Raw genomic sequence first — 22,107 nt, 5'->3', positions numbered from 1 at the left:
AGAAGGCATAGGGGAATGGTTAGAACATTTTTTTACCGTTAGTGACGTTACATTATTATTTATTATTATTAATTACGTGAGAAAGAAAGAAAGATAAACACGCGCCCAGAGTGGGGACCGAACCCATGCCTTTCGATTAGATCTCGAATGCCTTACCAACTCGGCTATCTGGGCGACTGTGTTCCGCTTCACTTTTTGGGGTATTTATATATACTACAGCTGTATCTGATGCTTGAGGGTGGTAGCCAGCGCCACTCAGACTACACGGGGAGAAGGGGACCAAAGTAGCATAAGAGGGTTTCCCGCCAGTTACCTGCTTATTACAGGCTGTAGACGTTAGCGTCAGGCCCTGGGGGTTGAAAAGAAGGTCCCCTTCTCCCCGTGTAGTCTGAGTGGCGCTGGCTACCACCCTCAAGCGTCAGATACTGTTGTAGTATATATAAATACCCCAGAAAGTGAAGCGGAACACAGTCGCCCAGATAGCCGAGTTGGTAAGGCATTGGAGATCTAATCGAAAGGCGTGGGTTCGGTCCCCACTGTGGGCGCGTGTTTTTCTTTCTTTCTTTCTCACGTAATTAATAATAATAAATAATAATGTAACGTCATTAACGGTAAAAAAATGTTCTAACCATTCCCATATGCCTTCTTTGGCGTTGTAGACTGCCGGCATTTCTTCCTGTATTTTCTAACGAGCCCCTAATTTGCAAACCCTATTATCATGCGAAAGCTTAGCGAGGGCCTCGGTACTGGCAGCCTTGATGCCAAGGTAGCATAAGAGTGTTTCCTGCCAGTTACCCGTTTATGACAGGCCGTAGACGTTCGCCTCACGCCCCGGGGGTTGAACAGTAGGTCCCCTTCTCCCCGTGTAGTCTGAGTGGCTCTGGCTACCACCCTCAAGCGTCAGATACAGTTGCAGTTTATATAAATACCCCAGAAAGTGAAGCGGAACACAGTCGCCCAGATAGCCGACTTGGTAAGGCATTCGAGATCTAATCGAAAGGCGTGGGTTCGGTCCCCACTCTGGGCGCGTGTTTTTCTTTCTTTCTCACCTAATTAATAATAATAAATAATAATGTAACGTCACTAACGGTAAAAAAAATGTTCTAACCATTCCCCTATGCCTTCTTTGGCGTTGTAGACTGCCGGCATTTCTTCCTGTATTTTTTAACGAGCCCCTCATTTACAAACCCTATTATTATGCGAAAGCTTAGCGAGGGCCTCGGTTCTGGCAGCCTTGATGCCAAGGTAGCATAAGAGGGTTTCCCGCCTGTTACCCGCTTATGACAGGCCGTAGACGTTCGCGTCACGCCCCGGGGGTTGAAAAGAAGGTCCCCTTCTCCCCGTGTAGTCTGAGTGGCGCTGGCTACCACCCTCAAGCGTCAGATACAGTTGTAGTATATATAAATACCCCAGAAAGTGAAGCGGAACACAATCGCCCAGATAGCCGAGTTGGTAAGGCATTCGAGATCTAATCGAAAGGCGTGGGTTCAGTCCCCACTCTGGGCGCGTGTTTTTCTTTGTTTTTTTCTCACGTAATAATAATAATAAATAATAATGTAACGTCACTAACTGTAAAAAATTGTTCTAACCATTCCCTTATGCCTTCTTTGGCGTTGTAGACTGCCGGCATTTCTTCCTGTATTTTCTAACGAGCCCCTCCTTTACAAACCCTTAATACATATAAATATATATATATATATATATATATATATATATATATATATATATGTGTGTGTGTATATTTAAGGTTAGTAGAGACAGAGACACACGAGAAAGACGTAGAAAATAGAAATAAGTTTACTGACGTTTCAGAAAGAGGACATCCTTTCTTCAGAGTACACTGAAGAAAGAAAGGAAGAAAGGAGGGTGGTAGCTACCACCCTCAAGCGTCAGATACAGTTGTATTACATATAAATACCCCAAAAAGTCTAGCGCACAGTCGTGCAGATTGCCGAATTGGTAAGGCATTCGAGATTGAATCGAACGGCGTGGACTCAGGGCCCACTCTGGGTGTGTGTTTGTCTTTCTTGCTTTCTCACAAAATTAATAAAAAAAATAATTTAACATCAATAACGGTAAAAAAATCTAACCATTCCTCCCCTACGCCTTCTTTGGCATTGTAGACTGCCGGCATTTTTTCCGTATGTATAAAGATATTTATATATATATATATATATATATATATATATATATATATATATATTGTAAAGGAGATGAATGGCACAGGCGCTAGTGAACGAAACCCGATAGTGCGCCAGACTCCGCATCCGCGAAAGCAGCATCCACAGTGAAAACAAAACGAAAACCACCGACGACGAAGCCGACAGCCGCGCGTCTGTTAACCCGCTCCGTCTTGGATAACGGTCATTAAATGCCTTTCGCCAGCTACCTTGCATTGACCAATACATCCCCATAGGATATATATATGTATATATAAATATATAGAAAATAGGGGTTGGCAGTCAAGAAAACCTCGGAAACCAAAGAGGAGGTGGTGGTGGGTCATAGAAAGAGATAAAGAATTTTTCGAGTCGAAAAGAAAGTGGTGAAAAAATGCCCGCCGGGTGGGATCCGAACCCACGACCTCCCGAATACCGGTCTGGTGCGATAACCACAACGCTACAAGCGGGGCTGTTTCCCCAGCACTTTCTCGGGTATTTATGTTAAGGTATTTTTGTTTCCTGCACTTGGGGGTGGTAGCCAGCGCCACTCGGACTACCCGGGGTGAAGGGGACCTTCTTTTTAACCCCCGGGCCGTGACTCGAGTGTGTACGACATGTCGAGAGTGGTCGACCAGCGTTGAACCCTCTTAAGCTCCCTTTGGCGACAAGACTGCCAGAACACAGGCCCTCGCTAAGCATGTAGCGAATCAGAAAATGGGAAATGAGGGGCTCCGTGAAATAAGACAGAAATAAGGGTTGGCAGTGAAGAAAACCTCGGAAACCAAAGAGGAGGTTGTGGTGGGTCATAGAAAGAGATGAAGAATTTTTCGAGTCGAAAAGAAAGTTGTGAAAAAATGCCCACCGGGTGGGATCCGAACCCACGACCTCCGGAATACCGGTCTTGTACAATAACCACAACGCTACCAGCGGCGCTGTTTCCCCAGCACTTTCTCGGGAATTTATGTTAAGGTGTTTTTTTTTCTGCACTTGGGGGTGGTAGCCAGAGAGTCCGAGTGGCAGCCAGTACGAGTGGCGCTGGCTACCACCCCCAAGTGCAGGTATATATATATATATATATGTATACATATATATATACATACATATATATATATATATATATATATATATATATATATTTATATATATATATATATATTTATATATATATATATATATATATATATATATGTATACAAGAGAAAAAACTTCTAACAAGGTAAAAGCACGATTGTTGCCAATGTTTCAGCAAAGAGACTTGCTTTCGTCAGGCCCTGGCGAAGGCAAGTCTCTTTGCTGAACCCTTGGTAACAATCGTGTTTTTACCTTGTTCGAAGTTTTACTTCCCTTGTGGTCTCTACCAGCTTCTAAGTTTTACGGCTCAGTAAATACATAAATATATATATATATAAATATATATATAGATAGATATATATATTCTGAAAAGATAAAAACTCACACAGAGCGCGAAAAAATAAGGTTAGTAGAGACAGAGACAAACGACAAAAAAGTAGAAAATAGAAATAAGTTTACTGACGTTTCAGAAAGAGGACTCCCTGAAAAGCAATCTGAAGAAGGGGAGTCCTCTCTTTGAAACGTCAGTAAATTTATTTCTATTTTCTTGGTCTTTCTCGTTTGTCTCTGTCTCTACTAACCTTATATATATATATATATATATATATATATATATATATATATATATATATATATATTTATTTTATTTTTATTTAGTACATACTGCAGGCCCGGTTTGGGCCCAAGCAGGAGGGGCAATACAGCACATACAATACACGGAAATACACAGCACAAAAATGTAGCCGCACATTATGGCAAACAAAATATCAAACATAGAAACAACAAAAAAAAAAAAACAATTCATTACACAATTCAAGCAACCGCTAGTTAAAGAAAAAGAACTATCCATGGAAACAAGAATACGTAAAAAACCGTTCACTACACAAATCAAGCAACCGCTAGTTTAAAACAAAATCATTAAATTAATATATATATATATATATATATATATATATATATAAAATAAGAATCAACAACGAAAAATAAGAATCAACAACAGTTTAAAATAAATCAACAACAGTTTAAAATAAGAATCAACAACGACCGAGCACACATAAATTCCATACCACACCTTCCCCTATCTAAACATGTAAATAATATCGGCCACCCCTTCCACACGTTCACAGCCACGGTGCTTCAGTCCAATTTGAAAACGCATTATGCGCATTATGACCATGAAGCCCGTGAATCATACCTTATTTACAATTTTAACACAGTCTTGAGCGGCATAAATGAAAACAAAGGTCTATTGTCTTGCTTGCCCAATCCGTCACCAGAGAAGGCCAATGCAGCCAGCAACTGAGAATCTTTGTTCCGAAAGAGAAGCCTTCTTACTTCTTCTTTTCTCTCTTTTTTTCATATCTTTGTATAGTGTACTGTCTACGTATTGTACTTTGTCCTGTGTCAGTGTATTGCTTGTGTGTAATTGCCGTACCGCACAGGCACGAACGTACACAGATTTCACCATAGTACCCCTTGCTTTATATTTTATTATAAAATTTTCTTTATTTGTATGAATATTATTTTGTGTCGTTTCGCATTGAGCAAGTGCTTTCGGGTAGATAAAACCGGTCGTCTATTTTGTGGTGAGTTTTTTCTTTGTGTCTGTATGCGGGTATGTAAAGAAATGACCTTCAAAAACTTCATGTGGCACTGTATATCTTCTTTTTCCTATGTGTTTTTAGCCTGATGTCCATTTATTTTTCGGTATTTTAGTGATCAAGCCTAAATGAGCCTTACTTTGCATTGTATTTTCCTTGCACTGCATGACCTTATGAACGCCTCGTAGACGGCTGCAACGTTTTACGCAGGAAAACGTTCCCACGATGTGTTTTTAGCCTTATATCCATTTATTTTTCGGTATATGTGTGATGAAGCCTAAATAAGCGTTACTTTGCAGCAAAACGTTTCCACGATTTCACGTCAAGTGAAAGCGCGGGTCGCTTAAGTCTCTTGGGTCTTTTCTTCGAAACTCTTTCATCCCCGCATTCCCCCCTGCGGTTTCCACGCCCCTCCCGCTAATCTCAATGCCCCTCTTATTTCATTCGTTTCTTTTTTTTAATTTGTGTGTGTTTGTGTTAACGCTTGCACTAGGCATCCGTAATTACCTCTCGGCTCTCCAACCCCTTTCTCCACGCGATCCAATTTCCTCTGGTTCTTTGCATATTTTCTGTATTTTTGAAACTCGCACACCCTGCAGGTGCATTACCTGGCACCTGCCGACAGAAAAATGTTAACAAACGAGCAGGAAACAAGCCTCTCCTCAGTTCTCACCATCTTGCTTTCCCGTCGTGACTTCAGTACCTTCAATGCTTTCTTCTTATTGTATAGCCTAACCTGCCTTGATTAGGCCCCCTTTCCTTTCTGTTCCGCGACACAACTCCAACAGCCGCCCCTTTTTTTCCCCAACCCCTTTCGTTCTGCATCTTCATATGCTTTTTTGTCGTGTAGAGCCTACGTTTTTGTTGCTTGATACATCTTCTTTCACCGCCGACAACTGAAATGTATTTAAACCCAACTGATCTGCACAATTTGTATCTTTGAAAAAGACCGGCCCCCGGTCGAAATGTCAGAATAAATGTTATGTTTTTCAGTTTGACTTCTCTATTATATATATATATATATATATATATATATATATATATATCGCACCAGACCGGTATTCTGGAGGTCGTGGGTTCGGATCCCACCTGGCGGGCATTTTTTCTTCACTTTCTTTCTTTCTTTCCAAATTCTTAATCTGTTTCAATGATCTACCACATCCTCCCCTTTGCTTACCGAGGTTTTCTCGACTGCCAACCCTTATTTCTATATATATATATATATATATGTATATATATGAACGCAAAAAGAAAAACTTTGAACATAGTAAAAGCACTATTGTTACTCGCTCCATACGCTCGACCAGGCGTACCAACGTGCATCTAATCTCATAAGGGAAGACGTGCTCAACAAACAGCGGCAAAAGGAAAGCGCCAGGCCGCCTGCCCTAATAACGAAATTTTCGAACGCCCTCCCAAATGTACACATTATACTGTGCAGGTACTACCCCATTTTAGCCAGTATAGACCGACTTAGAAAGACTTTCCCGGAAGCCCCAAGGGCTACCTACCGGAGAAACAGGAATTTAAAAGATATTTTAGTGCATGCCACAACAGGGCCTTCAAAGCAACCAGTCATAGTCAGTTGCTCCCGCCCTAGATGCAATACTTGCAGGCACTTGCAGATCGACTGCATTGTAAAAAGCACAGCCAGAATTTATGTCCACAAGAATAATTGAAGCTTTACGTGCACTTCATCCAACATTGTGTATATGTTGAAATTCTGTATGTTCCACAAACAGTATATAGGGAAAACGAGTCAACCTATGAGCCTACGTCTTAATGGTCACCGAGCAGATACTGTTAGCCAATCCTCCGAAGCTGTAGCGCAGCATTTCAACCAACCAGGCAACAGTTTTGATTACCTTAGGTTGTATATACTTTAGGCAAACTTCAGGTCTCCTAGGGACAGGAAATACCGAGAATGCTAGTTAATGCACAAATTGAACTCCATGGAACCTAGTGGAATAATGCACTTAGGGAAACTTGGAATCCTTGCGATATTCACCGAAAATACAGAAAAAGGCACTGTCTTGCACATACCTTATCCAAAAACTATTACCCCTCCCTCTGGTCTTTACCTGGTCACCTATTTTTTTTTTTCATTCCTTTGCTTCTAGCTTAATACTCGCCCGCATCCCTCCAACCTTTGCTTTTGGAAGTCCATTTTATTTTTTTATTTCTGTCTTTTTTTACTCCACGTGGTGTTGTGCCCTCTACGTCACTATTACTTTATCTTTTTGTTTTTGAGTTTCAGGACAGGCCTGCTCCAGGACACGTGCCATTTCAGTTGCAAGGTCATTGTTTTTCTTTTGTGTGTGAGTTTGTGTGGTTTTCCTCCGTGTTTTTTTTTTTTTTAATTTTTATCCTTGACCTACTTGTCTTTCCCCCTCCTCTACCTTCTCTTTTGACCTAAGGCTTGCAGATAGTTTCCGATAAGGACCCCACTCTCACCGCCTGGTCTGCTTCCGGCGGTTCTGAAAACATTTGCGTATGCACCGCGGCAGGTCAACAGACACCCTCTCATCCTTTCTCTCCAAAAATTCTCCGAATATCAACCCCCGGCTGACTTCCCTGTGACCTACTTCGCGGCTAAATTATACAACCTTTTTCGCCCCTCAATATCTCCCCCGACATACTCCGAAACAAAACAGCTTGCTCAATTTCTCTTCCCTCTTTCCTTTTGCCCTCCCACCTGGGGACCTACCCTCATAGAAAGCGTGCCAGCAAGGCGAGAGATTGCCCTGACAAAAGCAAGCCTTTTTGCTGAAACGTTGGCAACAATCGTGCTTTTACCTTGTTCAAAGTTTTTTCTTTGTATATGTATATGTGTAAATATATATATATATATATATATACATTGTTTGTTTTGTATTTACAGCGTAACATTGTACAATCTTATTAAACACACTAGTGACACCACAGCTTATGTTTCAGAAAATACTTATAGTAAAAACTTTCTGGGCGCTATTGTTGTTTTGTTTTTGATGGCAAAAGTTGCACTTGTGGGTGTTTAAATGTGAGAAATTTGTCACTGCAAAAATTTCTAGCACTTTCGCTTTTATAAAAAATTCATACTGTAACCATATTTTAGGGGCTTCTTGCACTTTGGAGTGGCAACATGCTTCAGACAAATCTTAGAGTAAAAACCTTTTTTGTAATATATGTTTTTCTTTTAAAGGCAATACTATCACTTATTTGCAGCCCTCTTACTTTAAGAAAATGTATACTATAGCCATATTTTGGGGACTTCTTGCAGGTTAGGAATGCGGTATGTTTTCATTTTGTGTAAAATGCTTGTGCTGAATACGTGGATTCCCTGTCGTTAAATCAAAATCATTATAAACATTAGGAAAAAATGGCATGTACTTAAATGAAAACTATAAATTATGGTGTAAAGAAAAAAGCCATTTATTCGTCATAACACTGCTCTCCAGTTGTTTAATAGTAAGAAAACCTTTACTAAAGTGCTGTATTCTGTAACTGCAGCGAAAAATTCAATGCTAGAACAAACGAACAAACCAAATATAAATTGAATGTATGAATGAATGAACGAAGGAATGAATGAATGAATGAATGAATGAATGAATGAATGAATGAATGAATGAACGAACGAACGAACGAATGTAGTAGTATGTGTGTGTGTATGGCACAACGCAGCCAAGGCCAAATAATCGAAAAGATCGTATTACGTGTCCTTTTGATGTCATTTTAGTGTCCAAAATACGAATGGTAGGAGCATGATACTGTTACTATAGGACCGCTGTGGCGGATCGCGACGTAAGAAAGGAGCCCGAGAGCCGGTCGCCCGTTCGATGGGCTCGTCACGTGGCACTGCCCGACCGCAAGGCGTGGGCTGGGCCCTCACGCCCGCTCCAGTGGAGTGGCCTCTTTATTGCTATCATCATTGTCGTTCCTCTACACCCACCCCTACCGCCGATACTGATGACCTTGGCGAGTTAGCCTCAAGAATATAGAGGCGCTGAACTAGGCGTCTTATTTCTTGTCCGGATGAGACGTGCAGACCACACGACCGAACGACGCCATCGCGGCCTCGAAAAGTTTCCAACACTCGGCTTGTAGCCACCGCATTGGGGATGAACTGTCGTCCTGGATGACCACAACGTCGCCGGTCATCCCCTCGGGTCCGGCTGGCGATGCAGCTTCGTGTGCAGAGGCAAGAAAAGCAGGTAATCTCGGCGCAAAACGGCGCCACAGGTGCGCCATGATTGCCCGTCCATGTCGTGCTCGACGTTGAATCTCTCCGCTGGCGGACGTCGGCTCGTGCAGTCCCAGCCTTTGTGGTAAAGATGTTGTGCACCTGCCAATTAGGAAGTGAGCCGGGGTCAGAGCAGAGAGAGGTCTTCAGCATCTTCTGCTCACGGTGTCAATGGATGGCACAGAGAACCGTTCGCAGAGAACGGTCTCAATCTCTGCTGGGGACGGTCAACTACGTCCAAGAGCTCTGCGGAGCGTTTTTTTTTCTGATCCTTTTGAGCCGTTCCCACCATCCGCACCACCACGGTGCCCTTTCAATGCTAAACTTCCACTGAATTCGGCGCAATAAAGCTTGACTTTGGGCTAGTTGGGTATTCATGACACCTTGAAAAACAGCGCAAAAACACGGACGTAGAGAGGTTACAGAGACACGAGCGCTGACGAGCAACTAATGAAATTTTATTAAAGTTGGCAATGAATAGAAGAAAAGAAAGCAATCAAACGCTAGAAAAAACGAGATAAATAAACAGCTTAAAAGCGGCGTCAGGAGTAAAAGTTGATAAAACACACACAGATTTCTTTTTATCTGGCGAGATAAGTAATCTCTCACTCAAAGAGTGCCACGGAAGGCAAACTCACGCAATTTTCCCGCTTAGTGGCTATTACTGAAGCCTCAAAGATTTCTCGGAAACAGGCATCACGAAACCATTTTAAAATGCGGTTTCGTTAAGCTTGGTGTAGCAATCTTTGCAATTCTTGCAGTGTAAGGCGAGATTGCAACCTGTTCCTGTGCGCATGTTATTTGTATGCTCACAAAGACGGTCATTGTTGCACCTGCCACTCTGGCCCCCGTACACTCGCCCGCACTTAAGTGGGATCTCGTATACTATGCATTCCACGCATTTGACTTACTCTTTTACATGTTTCTTCCCCCAAGCATCCCTGGGAACCTTTTGTCATTAACCATGGCACACAATGTGGCTAGTTGTGTTGGACGCTGAAAAAACTGTGCGCACTCCTGCCTTGTCTCCCATCTTCTTCAGGGGGTGTGACATGGCGTGTACGTAGGAGGTGATGTTAAGGCGGCCCCTGGCATTCTCTTGCGACCTTATCGTAGCTCCGCTGGTGTTCACCCGTTTCAAAACGGCTTCCGCTGAGCTGAGCAGCAATGGCGTGGGATTCCCTGCCAAATTGAGTCTGCTGACCTGATCTTCCAAGCTCCTCATCATCATGGGACGGCAGGACGTAGTCACTGCGTTTTGGAAGGCTGCCACGGCTATCCCACGTTTTACTACCTTCGAGTGTGCCGAACTGAACGGTAGGAGTCATTTTTGTGAACGCGGGGAATATTGCCAGCACACATGACTGCTGAAGGTCAATTTCAGGTCAAGGAAACGCAGCTTCTTGTCTTCTGGCCTCTCGCTCGTCAATGTGAAGGTCGTCATAACAGATGAAAATGCCCCCACAAGCTTGTTCCCTTGGCTTAGCGGGTTACCACGAACATTCAACAGCACGAGATAGTCGTCGACATACGGAAACGTTCTAACGATTGCATGGTCAGGAAGGACGTTGTTCAGACGCCTGTGAAACACGGCAAGTAGAAGGTCGCTGAGCACAGGTGCAATCGAGGAGCCTATGCACACTCCCTCTCGCTGGAGGAAGAGCTTGTTGTTGTGCATTACGAAAGTCGACTGTAGTTAAACTGCTAGCGCCTCAAGGAAGGCTTCCGTCCTAATGCCGCACTAACTTTGGAATCTTGTGTTCCCGAATGCGTCGATAGCTTCACTCACCGCTTTCAAAACCAAGAAATGAGGGAGCGAGTAGTACATGTCTTTCAGGTCCACCGACAAGCCACTCTAAAGGTCGGATGGCTGCGTCTCCAAGAACTCTGAGACCGCTCGGGGTATTCGCACCAAGAAGGGGTCATCTATGGGCAGTTTTGACAGATGGTTCTGGAGGAAGTGCCCAAAGGCGTTGTGCCAAGTGCCTCTTTCCGTGACTATCACCCTAAATGGGCACTACTCCTTCTGGGTTTTGGCACTGAAGAAGCTCTTCAAGTGCAAACCTTTTGCCTTCTTGATTAAGGTGGGTAGTTTTGGCAACTCGTGGGGCTCACAGAAGTGGACGGTGTCCTTTTCCGCCTTTTCGGGTTTCTTTCCTGTCAAGCCTCAGAAGTTGACATCAATTGCCTCATCGGCCCTCCTCTCATACTCTTCTGTGGTAGCAACCGTAAAACCTCCTTCCTTGTCAGCAAAAAGTAGTTTCAAACCGGCTTGCTGCAAGCTTTTCGACATGTCACGCTTGCTGTTACAATGGCGGTTGCTGATTGACGGCAGGATGCTAACTCCTTCCAAGATGCAGCGGTCTTGCTCCTCACGTTTGGGCTTCTCGGCTGTGCCTCGCACCAAGGAGAGCAGCTCAGGCTTTTCCAGTTGCGGCTGTAGGCGAAACGTTGGCCCACGTTCCAGCATATTTTCCACGCCATTTGGGTACAGCGTCGACCCCCAGCAGGTGGATCTTCTGTTTTTGCTTCTTTCCGTGTTTTTGTCTTGGAAGCTTGGTCAGAATGCCTTTCCAGACAACCTCGGTTACAGTTGACGCTACTCGCATATCCGAATGCACCCGTCCTGGAACTTGGCTGGTCAGTGCAACCTGCGAGTGCGCCACTTGAAGGCAAGACTGAAGTACGCGGACTTGCCAATGAGCTTCTGGGCGGAGAATACGGAAAATCCTGGCGCTGTGGCTCGCCGACGGCGGTAGATGTATTGTCAAGGTTGCGACATCTGGTGGGACATAAGAATTTCGGATGACTTCTACCACCGTCTGCGAGCCACAGCGCCAGGATTTTCCGTATCCTCCGCTCAGAAGCTCATTGCCAAGTCCGCTTTCTTCAGTCTTGCCTTCAAGTGGCACACTCGCAGGTTGCACAGACCAGCCAAGTTCCAGGATGGGTGCGTTCGGATCTGCTGGTAGCGTCAACTGTAACCGTGGTTGTCTGGAAAGGGTTTCTTGTCAAGCTTCCAAGAAAGGAATGCGGGAAGAAGCAAAAAAATTCCCCGCATTTCCCCGAGGGGAAGAATGTGAAAGTGCGAATGTACAAGTTGAATTTGCGCGGTTCGGTAATGCTCGCGAAAGAGAGATCACACACACACACAACTACAAAGAAGGAAAGATGCATTTATTCACAGACACCTATTTGTGTTGTCGTTGTACTTGATTGCTAGAGCGGATCTCAGCTTTGAAATTTCGTGTCAGTACTCCTTTAAGCGGGTGCATTAGCCCTTCTCACGCCCGATTCCTGGCCAATGCCCCACGTGGGTATGTGCCATGTCAGCGGCCAGGCAGCGCGCGCCCATCTCCCCCCGTTGCTAGGGAAGACGAGGATCGCGCACACCCACAGCTGTTGCTATGCGGACTACGGCGGCGAACGATTCAGGCTCGCTTAAGAAGTGCATTCGCACTTAAAACAGAAGATCCAACTGCTGGGGGTCAAAGCTCTACCAAACGGCGTGGAAAAGATACTGGAACGTGGGCCGAAGTTTTGCCTACAGCCGCAACTGGAAAAGCCTGGGCTGCTCTCCGTTGTGCGAGGCAGAGCTGAGAAGGCCAAACGTGAGGAGCAAGACCGCTGCATCCTGGAAGGAGTTAGCACGCTGCCGTCAATAAGCAACCGCCAGTGTAACAGCAAGCGTGCCGTATCGAAAAGCTTGCAGCAAGTCGGTTTGAAACTACTTCTTGCTGACAAGGAAGGAGGTTTCACGGTTGCTACCACAGAAGAGTATGAGAGGAGGGCCGATGATGCAACCTTCTGAGGCTTGACGGGAAAAAAAACCTGAAAAGGCGAAAAATAACGCCGTCCACCTGTGTGGGTCCCACGAGTTGCCAAAACAAGCCACCTCAATCAAGAAGGCAAAAGGTTTCCCTTGAATAGCTTCTTCAGTGCCAAAACCCACAAGGAGTTGTGCCCATTTAGGGTGATCGTCACAGAAAGGGGCACTTGGCAGAACGCCTTTGGTCGCTTCCTCCTGAACCATCTGTCAAAACTGCCGATAGATGACCCCTTCTTGGTGCGAAACACAAGAGCGCTGTCAGAGTTCTTGGAGATGCAGCCGTCCGACCTTTTGAGTGGCTTTTCGGTAGACCTGAATGACATGTACTACTCGCTCCCTCATTATTTGGTTTTGGAAGCGATGAGTGAAGCTATCGACGTATTCGGGAACACACGATTCCAAAGTGAGTGCGGCATCAGGACGGAAGCCTTCCTTGAGGGGCTAGCATTTTTCCTACAGTCGACTTTCGTAATGCACAACAACAAGCTGTTCCTCTAGCGAGAGGAAGTGTGCATAGGCTCCTCGATTGCACCTGTGCTAAGCGACCTTCTACTGGCCGTGTTTGACCGGCGTCTGCAAAACGTCCTTCCTGACCATGCAGTCATGAGACAATTTCGGTATGTCGGCGACTACCTCGTGCTGTTTAAGGTTCGTGGTAACCCGCTAAGCCAAGGGGACAAGTTTCTGGAGGCATTTTCATCTGTTATGACGACCTTCACATTGACCAGCGGGAGGCCAGAAGAAAGAAGCTGCGTTTCCTTGACCTGGAATTGACCTTCGGCAGTCATGTGTGCTGGCAATATTCCCAGCGTTCAGAAAAAGGACTCCTACTGTTCAGTTCAGCACACTCGAAGGTTGTAAAGCGTGGGATAGCCATGGCAGCCATCCAAAACTCAGTGACTAGGTCCCGCCCTCACAAGATGACGAGGAGCTTGGAAAATAAGGTCAGCGGACTCAATTTGGTAAGGTATCCCACGCCATTGCTGCGCAGCTCAGTGAAAACCGTTTTGAAACGGGTGAACACCAGCGGAGCTACGATAAGGTCGCAAGAGAATGCCAGGGGCCGCCTTAACATTATCTCCTACGTACACGCCGTGTCACACCCCCTGAAGAAGATAGGAGACAAGGCAGGAGTGCAGACAGTTTTTTCAGCTCCCAACAAACTAGCCACGTTGTGGGCAATGGTGAATGACAAAAAGGTTCACAGGGCTGGTTCTGGGAAGCAACATAAAAAACAGTATGTCGAATGCCTGGAATGCATAGTATACGAGATCCCACTTAAGTGCGGACGAGTATACGTGGGCCAGAGTGGTAGGTGCATCAATGACCGTCTTCGTGAGCATGCAAATAACATGCGCACAGGAACTGGTAGCAATCTGCCCTTACACTGCCACAACTGCAAAGATTGCTACCCCAAGCTTAACGAAACCCGCATTTTAAAACGGTATCCTGATGCCCATTCCAGAGAAATCTTTGAGGCTTCAATCATAGCCACTAAGGGGGAGAATTCCGCGAGTTCGCCTTCCGTGGCACTCTTTGAGCGAGAGATTGCTTATCTGGCCGGATAAAAAGAAATTTGTGTGTGTTTTATCAACTTTTACTCCTGACGCAGCTTTTAAGCTGTTTATCTCGTTTGTACTGGCGTATGATTGCATTTTTTTTCTATTTATTGCCAACTTTAAAATTTCATCAGTTGTTCGTCAGCGCTCGTGTATGTGAAACCTCTCTACGTCAGTGTTTTTGCACTCTTTTTCAAGGTAACTTCGGCGGCCACTGCAGAAGTCCAGGACCGGGGTCTCAGACATGGTGTGGAGAGACCTAGCGCAGTGGTGGAATGTAAGGGCGTTGTCGGAGTATATCCTTGTTGGAACTCCACGCCGGGATATAAAGCGTCTCACAGCCAGCAGAAACCTTGGTGCTGTCATACCAGATGAGAGCTCCAGGTAAATGGCCCGTGTGACGGCGCAAGAGAACACGATGATGTAAGCTTTCTCACATTCTGGATGCTACGACTGGCAGTATACGGGTCCACAGAATTCAATGCCAACCACGGAAAAGGGGTCAGCTTTGTTTATCCCATCTCGGGTAGAGGAGCGACAGGCACGTTTTCGGCCGTGACCCTACGTCGGCGGCATCGCAGGCAAGCATGCGGAACACTTTTCACAACCTGACGGCCCCTCAACATCCAAAAGTTCTCCCGAAGTTCAGTGAGTGCTATATCTTCACCGAAGTGGATCAACCGCTCATGCGTGGCTGCTATTACGAGGCGCGTGAAGTCCACTCTGTTCGGCAAAACGACTGGATGTCGGACGTTCATCTGGGAGTGCAGTTCTTGGAGGCGGCCCCCGATGCGGATAAGGCGAACTTCGTCGACGAATGGGCGAAGCAGCGATTGTCGGGCTGTTTCCCGACCGGGTTGGTTACTTGCCAACGCCTCGAACTCCTCAGAAAAGGCTTCTCTCTCAACATGGCGAATCCAATAGTTCTCTGCTAGAGCACACTCTTCAGTCATCAGCGGCCAAGCGGTCGACTGTCAGCCTGTAGTCGCGTTGTTGATTGAGCGGCGAACCCGGGCAGTCACCTGGAGCAGTCGGATGTATTTGCTGTACCGGTTAATTGAAGCAAAAGCTCAGGATTCACGCTGCCGATTGTACAAGCAGCGTTTGGAACGGCTTGCCCCTCGCCGCTCTCGCCTAAGAAGTCGAAATGTTCCACCGGACATGACTCTTCTGGCAAAGCAAGCCACCGCAGCCCGCACTACCAAGGTTGAGGATTTCTGAGAGCGAATGCTGGTTAACCGCAGGTGAGAAGGTCAGCAGGGTTGACTTTACTTCGGCAGTGTTGCCAAGAGTCATGGCTGGCAGCAAGATGATACCAGGTGTCTTGGTCTGTTCTTGCACCTGTTCTGTTCAATATATATGTTAACTATCTGAGTGATTCCATACTTTACTGTCGTGTTGTTCAACACGCAGATGATACACTTTTGATTTATAAACACATTGAATATGCAACAGCTGTGAAGAATTTACAATAGGATTGTGAACAACTAATTGAATGGTTTGAAAACAACGTGATAGGGATTAACAAAACTAAAACACAACTTGTATGTTTTCAGAATCCTCTCAAACCTACCTCCCAAGAAATACAAATCTTCCAACACAAGTCGTCTTGTAATATTAGCAGGTGTTCTCCGGTTCATTATGTCTCGACTGGTAAGTACTTGGGAATATTTTTTCGATTCGAACTTGTTATGGGAACCCAGTTGGTCTACATTTGTTCCCATCTTCGTAAAATTGCATGTTTGTTATTTTCAAAGCGCTCAGTATGTTCGGTTTCACTCCGTACACAGATCGTGCATGCTCTTGGTTACAGCGTGCTACGCTATGGTAATTGTTGCTTTTATATTTGCTCGGCCTTTTGGCGCAACAAAGTTGACAGTTTATTAAAACTGGTATTGAAATAGGTGTTTTATGGTACAAATATTGATGGCAATGTCGGTATTTTCTCATGGTCTCAGATGCCAAAATTCTTAGTTCTGTATACACAAACAGTAGCTCGGAAATACGTTTGGACGAAAGAGTACTGTGTTCCGCATATTCCTGTGAGGGACATTCGTGAACGCAATCGTTTCCTGGGGTATAAGCTTGGGCGTGTTGGTACGACATTCTTTTGAACAGCGCAAGTAGACGCGGACAAGAAGTGGACAGGACACAGCGCAGTGTCCTGTCCACTTCTGTTCAAAAGCGATCGTTTGGTTTTGCCTACGACACGAACTAGGAGTAGGGAATGTATTCGCGCTTTTTATTTCCCGCATACGATGAATCAGTTACCAGACGATGTTTTCTTCCTCAGTATCCGAAAATAATTAAGAAATGTCTGTTTGAACTTTTTCCATTACCTATTTGCTCATCACTCACCATATTTTTTATTATTATATTTTTTCTCTTTTTTGTGTTTCCGTACCGGCGAAGCGATTGGCCTCGTTGCCGCCAACTGCAGGGGACTGCCCTTCAAGCCTTCTGTGGCTTCGGCGGGCCCGCAAATGTACCTTGTATATTGCAACAAACAAAAAGATTAATATTATTAATATCACTATTAATATTTGGTCGCCGTCCTTGTCACCTCCCGGTTCGCCGCCGCCGCCAGGATCCAGATTGTCGCGGATCGCGACGTAAGAAAGGAGCCCGATAGCCGGTCGCCCGTTCGATGGGCTCGCCACGCGGCAATGCCCGAGCGCGAGGCAGGGGTTGGGCCGGCGCCCCCGTTTCCATGCAGCGGCCTCTTTATTGTTATCATCATTGTCGTTCCTCAACAACCGTATTACATTTGTGTAAAAGGCCGTGATTTAAAAATGTGAAGACGATAATAATGATAGACGTAGGTAGCCATAACGGTTGCATAACCCACAGAATCTCCATAATCAGGAGACATCCGAAGATTACATGCATTACGAGATGAGATTTAAAAGTTTACTTCAGCAAGATATGCTAAAAGACGTTTTTTTCGTGATTACTGGTTCATCTCGTAATTATAACAGGAATAAAGTAGAATTCTGTATTCGTGTAAATCAGGGAAGCCTCGCTGTCTAACAGCGCTTAAGGATTTGCATCCAATTAAGACATGCACAGCTGAATAGCGTTCTGCACATCCGCTGCAAACTTGGTGTAATGAGCCAGTTAGGAGATACAAACAAATGCCATATTTGGGGCGTATTCGGAGCCGGATCATGGACATTTCATTGGAAGTATTTTCTCTCTCGGTCACGCATTTTCCTATCTGCGGTTTTATTGTGCTTAGTTGGTTGTATGTTTGGGCACTCCAGTGTCCTTTCACCAGAGGTGTCTTCATATTACTGGTCTTATATCATGGTATGGTACCTCGGAGATTTCGGCATCTCTGCAGAGCTACCAGCACAGCATTTGTTCACCGACCTTAATTCCCCATAGGCCGCGATGCCCTGGAACCCAGCAAACTTTTACCTTCATCCTTAAAGCCTCTTTGTGAATTGGTCCATGACGACATTGCGACTACGTTTTTGTGAGTGTAGTGATTTGACAATGTTCAGAGAGTCTATGAAAAGAATTGATTGCTCTATTTTTATTTGTCTAATTTAATGTTGTGCTTTGAGAATTAGATGCCAATATGCTGAGGAATAGCTAGTATTTACATACAGCATTTTATACTGCAGAAGCTTGGGCAATGTGCAGCACATGTAGGACTTTTCCAGCCATATGTATAGAAAACAATATATTGCGGATAATTGTGTAGTATGTGTAGAAAATGCCGCAAAATGTGCTCTTTTGATGTAACCCCTTAATCAATTTCTCTAAAGGATAAATCGCAAGCCACTAATGACACATCCCAAGGTGCAACAAGGACGGTTTGACTGGTTTCTTAGAGTTCATTGAAGAATATCTGTTGTTCTTCAGCTTGTCTTCACACTCGCAAAGAAAAAGGCCGAGAACGAGGAGGATGTTTTGAAAACACGTTTATTGCATATGTCTCTTTGATGATAGTGTTTCACAGGTAATTTTTGTTTGAAGTTGCCTGAAGACCATACGTTAGGGCCGTAAACATGTGTTCGTACTCCAAACGCCGCCAGTCTCACTTTACGTACAAGCTGTCAGTAGGGCTTCTCCGGAAAGCGGAAGATGCCGGACGCAGCCCGTGGTGTAGAAATAGGTATTGCATTTTTAGAGCCGCTTTGACGGCGGAGCCGAATACCACGCTTCTTTAGTTCATAGGCGACAGTACTAGTCTAGCAAAAATTTGTAAGAGGCACTCATCTGCCCCATAGGACTGATGCGGCAGGACCTTAAGTATGTTTATTTTAAAGCACACCCATTTAGTTTTTTTATTCGTGATGTTAACGTTTTTCGTCAAAGACAATGCCCAGAACTTGTGTTTTTTTGACGGGTAGTGTTAGTCCGCTTAGAGTAAGGTAACGTTCGAGGCGGAACCCACGATGTTTTGAGAATAGGACACACGCATTTTTTGTGAATTTAGTCAAAGGCCGTTCGCTTCTCTTCTTTAAGAGAGTTTATTTATACCTAGCGGTAGCTGCCTTTTACATATTGAGATGCTATACGACTTGTAGCAATTCTGGACATCATCAACATATCTGGAGCAAGATATTGTCACGAAGCCTAAAACGACGCAGTTTTCTTGAAGGAGAAAGAAGTTTATTGGAGCGAACTTGTGCTCTCCTAATAACTCAAAAGAATACAGAGGTGGCGAAGCAGCGGTCAACAAAGTGACTTGCGCAGGCGAATGTCGTCAAATCGAATAGCCCGGCATCTGCTCAGCGGGAATTTTTCACTCGGCGCGAGTGTTTCTGGAATAGTCGAATTGTATCTAGAACACTGTAGATCAACGAATATTATTCTAGGCTGTTCACGTTCGTTCAACGCCCTCCCTATCAGAAGACCTAAAACATGCGGCACAGAAAGAAAGAACGGAACACCCGCCTCTTTTGGCACAAAGACAACAGTGATAACACAGGCCGGCCCAGCCGGGGGACAAAAGCAAAACACAAATAAACAAACCCATGCATGGTTCCCGGCAATATGAAAGGTGGCGATTACATCCGAGTATGTTCATTTTAAAATTAAAGAAACTACAGCTTAAAACTCTACCCTGAGGGAGCCCATTTTCTTGTACACTCTGGAGAGCGCCTTCACAACCGGCACACGAAATGTCCGTTCCGACATATAGCCTCCTACTGTGTTAAGCATATTTCCGGATTAACCTATAGATTTCAGCCCAAGAAGTATGCCGGAGCGCCAAGTAGTGTGGTAAGTCTTCTCCAGATAAAAAAATACAGAGAGCCAGTATTGTTTATGTCGTATCCTGCCTGGCAGCTGTCGAGGTTGTCATTGTTTTTAAGGAAATATATGTGTTCTATTTATCATATATTCGTACTTAGATAATTAACGTACTTAGACAAGCGGGCAGAGCAACTGACTGGTAGCTTGTTGGGAGCCAAACATCTTTCCCCTTGTAGTATATCGACTACAATTGCTTCTCTTCAAGAGGTAGAAAAGCGTCGTCGCGACCATAATTGGTTGTATAGATAAAGGGGTGTTTCAAGGGTGTCCGGGTGACGATTCTGGATCATGGTGTAGGTATTGCTCTGCGTGCCAGGTGACGAAGCCCTACACGCGAGGAAAGCAAACATTTGCTCCTTTTTGTAGAATTCAGAATTGTACCCCTCCTCTGATTGTTTGCTCTCCCGAATCGGTTAGCGTTCCGCATTTGATTGATTTATTGTATAGGGTTTAACGCGCCGATGCCACGCAGGCGATGAAGCGCGCCGTAGTGGAGGGCTCCGGATTAATTTTGACCACCTCGGGATCTTTAACGTGCGCCGATATCTCGTACACACGGGAGTTTTTGCTTCTCGCCTCCATCATAAAAGCGATCGCCGCGGACGGGTGTCGAATCCGCGACCTCGTGCTCAGCAGCGCAACGCCTTAGCCACTGATCCACCGCGGCGGGTGGTTTGCGTTCCGAAGACATATTGTATTGAAATAATGTATTTGTTTTAGGCAGAGCTCGATATGTATTTAAATGCTGTGCAATGGCATTTCTTGGTCGAGAAAGGTTTCACCAGTAGCACACACCAAAGACAATTGTGTGGTTTATGTCCTTTGAACTTTCGAATCGTAATCTATACGATTACCGAATTTACCGCCAGCAATTTACCGCCAAAGATCGCCAGCAATCTCAGCATGCCGGTGAGTGTGCCTGCGCAGCTCCTTTGATCGCCTTAAGGCTACTATGGTTTCGGTCGTTGGATATCTGCGCGGTACACCCCCCGCATTCTTTTAGGCCATTCGTGCAAGTCTGCATTCTTCATACCTCCAAGATCTCTGAAGATAGCAAGTAACCCTCAAGGCCGGCGCAATCGTGCTTCGGGCAGATTCTATAATATTCGATGTAATGGAACCACAACATTCATCAATGCCTAAGTGGCTGATTGTTGTGTAGCGCAGTTTTGATTTTCCCCTGAACTTTTCCCGGTCGGCACCACATTCTCTGAACGTTTTAGGCAGTATTGAACTATGATGGACAGATTCTTAGACATCTGAGGGTGATTGTGAAGTGTTCACTACGTAGGGGTAGTGTCGACCCCCTTTCAGCGTGCAAAATAACTATACAAAAATGTATAGCCAGATTCATGTGGTAGTTGGTGTAATGGGTTCTATTGTAGTACGTGGCTGTTACAAGAAACTTTACAAGAAACCTTTCCAGCAAGCAAGTAAAAAAGGTTCCAGAAGCTCGTCAATGAGAGACTCGAACTTTGAACTATACAGGTCATAGTCAGGAAGAATGCATAGGCATCAGACAGTTACTAACCTTTCAAAAAATTATCGCCGTGACAGTCACTACTTCAAAGGCAGTACGTAATATAAAGAGATTGATAGGGAACAGATTTTTGCACGACGACAGAGTACAGCTGTCTCTGAATACCGCGTATTTACTGAAAAAGTTGTATTGCGTTGGTTTTAGGTACGTTTCTTGAAGGCCCACAAACCTTGGCTGGTGTTTGAGCAGGATATTCTTGATATCATCGAGGTTTCTTTTTGGCTCCATAAAATTAGACTTTGAACTGCCGTAAAAGTCTACAAACAAACTTGATGCTGCTTGTAGAGTCTTTATATTAATAAAAGGGTAATTTGGTGTAGGTATTACGTTTTGTGTGGGAGCTGTCACCGTGGGGGGTGGCTTGTCTGGCAAATAACAGAGCTCCGTTTTTTTTGCGCCTGTAATGCCACTGAGGAAAGTGTAACATCTATATCATCATCTGATGCACTTAGAAAAACCATTGCGTCACTTTCCTTCGCGCGGGCGCCCTGGGGAACGCAGGGTGGCCGAAGTCAAAGTGGCAGCTTCGGCTGGACGGATGACGCAGAGGAAGCCGTTGCTATCATGTCAGCATCTAGAGAACACCCTCAGCCACTGAGTAACATTGGAACAGGCACCAGAGAGGCAACACCATCTCCAGCCATTTTTATCGCCACTGTGAGTGCGGAGTCCGCAGGCAGTGCGGCGTCGTGGGCTCCCAAGGGCAGCGTGGTGGGAGGCGGTGGTGGGACCAAGTCAGCAGTGCTGTAGTGGGTTCTCACCGAAACCCGACGCCGCACTACCCCCTGGTGAGCAGCTTCGGCATCGCTTCCTGAAGGAAGCATTGCCTGTCTTTTTGAAGCCTCCGCGTGAGATGTA

At 45.1% G+C, this 22,107-nt stretch overlaps 1 non-coding gene across 1 annotated transcript; it reads left to right on the top strand.

The window, feature by feature from the left end:
• Nucleotides 1-1,434: 1,434 nt before the first annotated feature.
• On the top strand, nucleotides 1,435-1,506 carry Trnar-ucu (transfer RNA arginine (anticodon UCU)). The gene has a single exon. It is a non-coding gene; the product is annotated as a tRNA-Arg (tRNA).
• Nucleotides 1,507-22,107: the final 20,601 nt, after the last annotated feature.

The sequence above is a fragment of the Haemaphysalis longicornis genome, unplaced genomic scaffold (assembly GCF_048455015.1).
Source record: "Haemaphysalis longicornis isolate Haplotype H1 unplaced genomic scaffold, Haemaphysalis longicornis Haplotype H1 scaffold_11, whole genome shotgun sequence".
Taxonomy (NCBI): Eukaryota; Metazoa; Arthropoda; class Arachnida; order Ixodida; family Ixodidae; genus Haemaphysalis; species Haemaphysalis longicornis.
Note: the sequence above shows the minus strand (reverse complement) of the source record. Positions and strands in the feature narration are given on the sequence as shown.